General features: G+C 51.4%; 1 pseudogene; it reads right to left on the bottom strand.

The window, feature by feature from the left end:
• Window positions 1-8538, bottom strand: part of LOC108522303 (uncharacterized) — a 29412-nt pseudogene that overhangs the window by 15131 nt on the left and 5743 nt on the right.

The raw sequence follows: 8538 nt of genomic DNA, 5'->3' as shown, positions 1-8538 counted from the left end.
CACACACACACACATCACACACACACATCACTCACACATATCTCACACACACACATCACACACACATCACACACACATCACACACACATCACACACACACACATCACACACACATCTCTCACACACACACATCACACATACACATCACACACATATCTCACACATCACACACACACCACACACATCACACACACATCACACACATATATCACACACATCACACACACATCATACACACACATCACACACACACACCACACACACAGACATCACACACACATCACACACACACATCACACACACACACACATCACACATACACCACACACACCCACACACCACACACACATCACACACACACATCACACATTACACACACACAGACCACACCACACACACACAGACCACACACACATCACACATCACACACACACATCACACACCACACACACACAGACCACACACACATCACACATCACACACACACACGCACACACACGAGAATGTGCCCTGTGAAAATGGAAGCAGAGCTTCGAGTGACGTGTCTCCAAGGCCCGGAACAGAGGGTGCCAGGAACCGGCAGAAGCCAGGAGAGAGCCAAGGAGCTGATCTGCCTCAGAGCCTCCAGTAGGACTCACCCTGACAACACCTTGGCTTTGAACTTCTAGCCTTCACAACTGAGACAATAAACACCCGATGTTTAAAGCCAGCCAGCTATGGCATGTTATTATGAGAACGCTAAGAACCCAATACACCGACTTTCAAGGACCTTATCCCACTGACCTCCAAGCAGGCCTGGATCCATGTGTCTCAGTTCTGGGAGCTCCCATGAGCCTGCAGAGACACTGCGGGGACTTCCTGAACAGTGACTGAAGAGGAAAGAGGGACTCAAGAGTATTGCCCCAATATTCCCCCTCCCTCCTCCTAAACTCTACTGGGCTCTCTCTCCCCCAGGAAGGCTTCCCTGCTAAATTCTGCCCTGCGACTTGTCCCCTACATTTCCAAGTGCTGCCTTCCCTCTGTGAACTTGAATGGAGTCCTCTGTTTTTTGCACAAGAGCACAAATGTCTGCCCGGGATTCCCCCAGCCCTGTATTCCCCACACCCTAGGCTGTGCTCCTTCTGGGGCTCTGCTCCTGGTGCGTGCTGCTTGGGTCAGTAGAAATGATGAGGAGGTCGCTGGCACCAGGGAAGAAAGAGAGCTGGCNAAAAAAAAAAAAAAAAAAAAGAAAGGAGAACAGAAATTCTAAAATTTAACACAAATTTTAAAATCTAAATTATATCAATTTGATGCTGTAACCACACAGAAGATGATTACCTCAGTAACTTCTGAACAACATACTCTGTCTGTGTACCCCCAAGTGATCTCAATTCTGACAACAAAAAGAACTGCAAAGAAAACTGAAGCTTCATGTGGTAAGCAGGGAACAGGATAATCAAGAGAAGGCCAGAATATCACATTGACCTTAGCATAAAGTGAGCCAAATCTCTAAAAACACAGCCAAGCCAATTAAACATAGGCAAACTGCCTGAACCTGAACTTCACTCCTTTTAGCCAAGCACTTTACAAACATTGTCTCACTCAGTTGCAGAACAACTGCATAAACCAGGTACTACTGTTCTCCCATTTCCCCAGAGAAATCAGAGTAGGGAGAAGTAACATACGTCCCCAAGGCCACACAGCTATCAGGAGAACCAGGCTCTGGACCTGCAGGGTCCAGAAGTGCAGAGCCCATGCTTCCAACCTTTAATTCCTTGGAAGGAGCAGAAAGGAGCTGAGGGAGGAGGTGGCCGCAGCCCTGGCTCAAGAGCAGAAGGAAGAAGGGAAAATTCTCCTCCAAGGGAGAAGACCGACATTGCTTAGACCCTAACCCTGATCACACTTCTCTCAAAGCTCTGTGCCCAAGCTTGATCCTCAGGTTGATCTCTTCTCCCACCCTTGACCACTCTGTTCTCAGCTCTGCAGGGCTGACAAAATTCATGTCGACCTAAAACCCAGAATGTGACCTTGCTTGGAAAGAGGGTCTTTGCAGATGAGATCAAGGTAAGGGGGGCTCACAATGGATTAGAGTGGGCCCTATCTAGTCCGATAACTGCTGTCCTATTAAGAAGAGAACACGGCCGGGCACCGTGGCTCAGGCCTGTAATCCCAGCACTTTGGGAGGGCGAGGCGGGCGGATCACGAGGTCAGGAGATCGAGACCATCCTGGCTAACACGGTGAAACCCCATCTCTAGTAAAAACACAAAAAATTAGCCGGGTGCTGTGGTGGGCGCCTGTAGTCCCAGCTACTCGGGAGGCTGAGGCAGGAGAATGGCGTGAACCCGGGAGGAGGAGCTTGCAGTGAGCCGAGATCGCGCCACTACACTCCAGCCTGGGCGACAGAGCGAGACTCTGTTTCAAGAAAAAAAAAGAACACACACACATCACACACACACACATATCTCACACACACATCACACACACACATCACACACACACACCACACACACACACCACACACACACATCACACACACACACATCACACACATCACACACACACATCACACACATCACACACACACATCACACACACACACATCACACACACACCACACACACACACACACACATCACACACACACACATCACACACACACATCACTCACACATATCTCACACACACACATCACACACACATCACACACACATCACACACACATCACACACACACACATCACACACACATCTCTCACACACACACATCACACATACACATCACACACATATCTCACACATCACACACACACCACACACATCACACACACATCACACACATATATCACACACATCACACACACATCATACACACACATCACACACACACACCACACACACAGACATCACACACACATCACACACACACATCACACACACACACATCACACACACACCACACACACACACACACACATCACACACACACACATCACACACACACATCACTCACACATATCTCACACACACACATCACACACACATCACACACACATCACACACACATCACACACACACACATCACACACACATCTCTCACACACACACATCACACATACACATCACACACATATCTCACACATCACACACACACCACACACATCACACACACATCACACACATATATCACACACATCACACACACATCATACACACACATCACACACACACACCACACACACAGACATCACACACACATCACACACACACATCACACACACACACACATCACACATACACCACACACACCCACACACCACACACACATCACACACACACATCACACATTACACACACACAGACCACACCACACACACACAGACCACACACACATCACACATCACACACACACATCACACACCACACACACACAGACCACACACACATCACACATCACACACACACACGCACACACACGAGAATGTGCCCTGTGAAAATGGAAGCAGAGCTTCGAGTGACGTGTCTCCAAGGCCCGGAACAGAGGGTGCCAGGAACCGGCAGAAGCCAGGAGAGAGCCAAGGAGCTGATCTGCCTCAGAGCCTCCAGTAGGACTCACCCTGACAACACCTTGGCTTTGAACTTCTAGCCTTCACAACTGAGACAATAAACACCCGATGTTTAAAGCCAGCCAGCTATGGCATGTTATTATGAGAACGCTAAGAACCCAATACACCGACTTTCAAGGACCTTATCCCACTGACCTCCAAGCAGGCCTGGATCCATGTGTCTCAGTTCTGGGAGCTCCCATGAGCCTGCAGAGACACTGCGGGGACTTCCTGAACAGTGACTGAAGAGGAAAGAGGGACTCAAGAGTATTGCCCCAATATTCCCCTCCCTCCTCCTAAACTCTACTGGGCTCTCTCTCCCCAGGAAGGCTTCCCTGCTAAATTCTGCCCTGCGACTTGTCCCCTACATTTCCAAGTGCTGCCTTCCCTCTGTGAACTTGAATGGAGTCCTCTGTTTTTTGCACAAGAGCACAAATGTCTGCCCGGGATTCCCCAGCCCTGTATTCCCCACACCCTAGGCTGTGCTCCTTCTGGGGCTCTGCTCCTGGTGCGTGCTGCTTGGGTCAGTAGAAATGATGAGGAGGTCGCTGGCACCAGGGAAGAAAGAGAGCTGGCCTGGCCATCCGCAGGGCAATCACAAACTCCAGGACAAGGCATTTCTCCCACTTGCCCTTTCATGAATAATGTGGACCTGCCCTGAAAAAGTGAGTATTTGCCTTTAAACCAAAACCTTATCAAGAAAGTAGGTGGTAGGCCTGGAAGGTCTCCTTCAAGATACTTGTGGGCCTCAAAAGTGGCAAGAAGTGTGAGAGAAAAGGAAAGGCCGCACTCTGTAGAATGAAGTCCTCGAAAGAAACCCAACTCAAGACTAAAGCCAATCCTGCTGGGCAGCCGGAATTCCCAGCCTGCCTCAAATATGAGGAGGCCTGTCAAACGCTCACCCACCACCGCCATGTCAAATGCCCACCCACCACCGCCAGAACCACACGCAGCCAACAGTCCCCGAAGAAACCAAACTCTTCCATAAATAGTAGAATATTCTGTCTCCAAAAAATTATTCTTAATATCCTCAAAGAAATCCAAGCAACTATGGCATCAATAAAATGAGAACAACCAGTCAAGATAAAGGAATACTCAGAGATCGGGAAAGAGTTCCTAGGAGAAAAACCAAAGAATGCAGATGAAGACACGAACCCCCGGCCCTCCCTCCAGGAAACTCTGGCGGCCCTGCAGGAAAGGGACTCAGTCTCCTGCCCCTGGGCTCCCTGCAGTGGCTCACCCATGGGCCTTGAGGAAAGTCATGTCTGCACCTTCCAGCCTGGATTCAGCTGTACCACAGCTATAGAGGGAGAGAGTCAGGCGGGCACAGTGGCTCACTCCTGTAATCCCAGCACTTTGGGAGGCCAAGGTGGGCAGATCATGAGGTCAGGAGATCGAGACCATCCTGGCCAACAGGGTGAAACCCCGTTTCTACTAAAAATACAAAAAATTAGCTGGGCGTGGTGGCGCATGCCTGTAATCCCAGCTACTCAGGAGGCTGAGGCAGGAGAATCGCTTGAACCCGGGAGGCGGAGATTGCAGTGAGCCAAGACTGCACCACTGCGCTCCAGCCTGGGCGACAGAGTGAGACTCCATCTCAATAATAATAATAATAGCAATGAAATAAATAAAGGGAGGGCGTCAGTGTCCACCTTTGACCCAGAAGATTCCAGGGGGACAATGATCATCAATGAGTGCCCTGCAGAAGAATGATAATCTCCTGGGTGGAGGTGAGGCTGCCTCACCTAGCAGCCCCTTCCTCCGATGAGACCTTCCTTTTTGTTTTTCTTAGAGACGACAAGAAAGCCTTACATAATACTGTCAAGCCTACAACCTCTCACCCTCTCGAAAACAACAACAGTTGACAGCCTTCAAAGAGCTCATTACCACACTGGCCTGTCCCTCTGTGGGTCTGCACACCTCCTTCTGCATCGCCTCTGATGGGGGCAGGCAGAGCACACTCCAGTAGCAGGTGAGAAGCAGCTCTGTTCTGCCATCCAGCTCCAAGAGCGACAGGAACTTCCTAAGATCCGGGATGAGACAGAGGTGAGACCAGAGAGCAGAGCCCAGGAATGCACTGAGGAGAGGGGACTTCATATTATAGAGAGGGATGCTAGAGGCCAAGGGGTAGGCAGGGCCAGACATGGCTGTGTCTGGTTCAAAGCCCACAATCTTCCCGGGTCCTCCACCCGCAAGAAGAGACGGGAGCCACAGGACTCTGGACTGCACATCTGCCCAGCATACAGCGTGGCCCACATGAGCAGATCCACCCAGATGACACTCCAGAGGGACAGGGAGGCTGCTCCCGTCCTCACCCAGAGGAAAGTCCATCCCTCAGCTTGGAACTCCATCCCTTCCACAGTCGGCCCCACAGCCCAGCCCCACTCCTCCTCCCTTTCAAGCAAGTGCTCACCATCCAGGATCTGCAACATCTGGAGGACCTCCCACATCCACAGCGGGCCCACATTCGAGGTGATGACAGGGTGTGGGGAGGTGATGGGATGCGCGGCTTATAACAGCCTTAGGGCATTTTTTCCAAATGCCTTTTCTCTGTAGGCCTTCAGGGAGAACCACCGAACTGCCAGAGAAGCAAACGGGAGGCAGAGAAGAATGAAGGCAAAGAAGAAAATTAGAACACACGCAAAGAATGGTAGAGCTGAAGCTGAGCCCTTCCCATTCTTTTCCACCTGCTGAACAAGTTCCCCAAAATGCCCTCAGATGCCACCTCCTCTGTGACGCCTTCTGTGACTCCTGCAGGCCAAGTTATCCATTGCTCTGCTAAGATCCCATTGCACTTGTTAGTACCTCTGTCACCTTTAACTATGGGTGGTGAGGTTACTTCCAGGTTTGTCTCCCTCACTAGCACTATGAACCCCTCAAAGTCAGGTATATATCCTGTCTCTCCACGTGTTCTTCTTTTTTTTTTTGAGACGGAGTCTGGTTCTGTCACCCAGGCTGGAGTGCAGTGACCGGATCTCAGCTCACTGCAAGCTCTGCCTCCCAGGTTCACGCCATTCTCCTGCCTCAGCCTCCCGAGTAGCTGGGACTACAGGCACCCGCCACCTTGCCCAGCCCAGCTAGTTTTTTGTATTTTTTAGTAGAGATGGGGTTTCACCATGTTAGCCAGGATGGTCTCAATCTCCTGACCTCGTGATCCGCCCGTCTCGGCCTCCCAAAGTGCTGGGATTACAGGCTTGAGCCACCGCGCCCAGCCTCCACGTGTTCTTTATGTCTGTCACAGAACTGGTAAAATTAAAAAACTCAAAACATACTTGCTGAGAAAAGGAGGTCCAGAAAGGCAGGGGGACTTGTCCCAGGTCAACAGAGAGAAGATCACAACAAGGCCACACAGAGGAGACAGCCAGGCCCTCCCCATTTCCTCTCCCTCCCTGTGTTCCAGTCCCACCACTATGTGCCCAAGGCCCCCTCTCCAAGCCCCGTCGGCCTGGGGCGCCTCTTCCTAGGACCCCCGTGACCCTCAACCCTCCCTCCTCACTCCATATCTGGCATCAGGCCTGGAATGGAGTGGCCCTGGGCTACTGTGAGCTGATTGGATGGATGACACCATGTCCATGTCAGAACCACTATCCACAAGATGGGTCAGGAGTCTTTGTGGGGACATGCCCTTGGAGGCTGAGTTAAAGAGAGGGCAACAGAAGAGGACACAGTCAGGGTGAGCTCCCGGGAGCCCACCTCCAGCCCCCACCGGCATCCCCCGTCAGTTCTTCAGAGCAGGACCAAAGGCAAAGAGGAAATGAGCATCAGTGTCCATGCCAAGGCCTTGTGACATCTCCCCTCGGCCTAAAGACTGCCACTGCATCTTCAGCTTTAACAACAGTGACCACACCAGCGAGGAAGTGCTGAACAGACACCCTCACACCCTTCTCTAGCCCCACTGGGTTTAGAGGTCAGGGATGGGACAAGTATAGAGTCAGGCTCAGAGCTGAGGCAAAAAGAGAACAAAGGAGCAGGACTGTCGGTGCCGCCATGAGTTTGTAATTAACAAGAGTGCTTTTCCACCTGGATGCCAGTGTCGTCAAATGAGGACTAAAGGTGACAAGGAACTGGTTCTAAGGTGGCTCCCTTGCAGAGGAGGCTCCTTTTCTCCACTGCCAGGAGTAATTGCCTCAGGCAGCTCCCCGACCTTTGACCTTCCCCTTCCCATCCTGGCCCTGGCTCAATCTGTGGCCTTATCCCCACCTCAGAGCTGTACCCTCTCCCCATCTCATACCCACGCAGGGCCTCAGCCTGCCCCCACTGCCCTCCACGCCTCCAGCAGCTGGAGCCTTCCTGGCTGCCCCTCCCCATAGACCACCCAGCCTTGCACTCACCCCTGCCATGGAAGCTGCCAAGGTAGGGGTGCAGCCCCAGGGAGTGGGCCTGCAGAGCCACCTCCCTGGCTGCCTTGCTGAGGACCATGAAGGCCAAGATGTTGCTTGGTTGGTATAGAAGGTTTATGAGTACCGGCAGGGACACGTGGCAAGGACCTCAACTCCAAGCCCAAATCAGTCCCCATTATGAATTCTCCAACCCCATGACCTTGGATCCCTTTCCTGGAGGGGCAGTAGAGGCCTGGACGCACAGCCTGCTCTCTCATGTGCTCATGCTGTCTCTGACTCCATCTCTGATTCTCCCTCTCTCGCTCTCTCCTCTCTTACCCCTTATTGCTAAAAGGTAACCAAGGTCCTTATGAAAATCACACTACACTGGATAACAAAATGTGGCATGTATACACCATGGAATACTATGCAGCCATAAAAAAGGATGAGTTCATGTCCTTTGCAGGGACATGAATGAAGCTAGAAACCATCATGCTCAGCAAACTAACACAGGAACAGAAAACCAAACACTGCATGTTCTCACTCGTAAGTGGGAGTTGAACAATGAGAACATATGGACACAGGGAGGGGAATATCACACCAGGGCCTATCGGGTGGGTGGTGGGGGGATGGGGGAG

This window comes from Rhinopithecus bieti, unplaced genomic scaffold (genome assembly GCF_001698545.2).
Source record: "Rhinopithecus bieti isolate Rb0 unplaced genomic scaffold, ASM169854v2 scaffold_2654, whole genome shotgun sequence".
NCBI lineage: Eukaryota > Metazoa > Chordata > Mammalia > Primates > Cercopithecidae > Rhinopithecus > Rhinopithecus bieti.
This window is presented reverse-complemented; position numbering and strand designations above follow the sequence as displayed.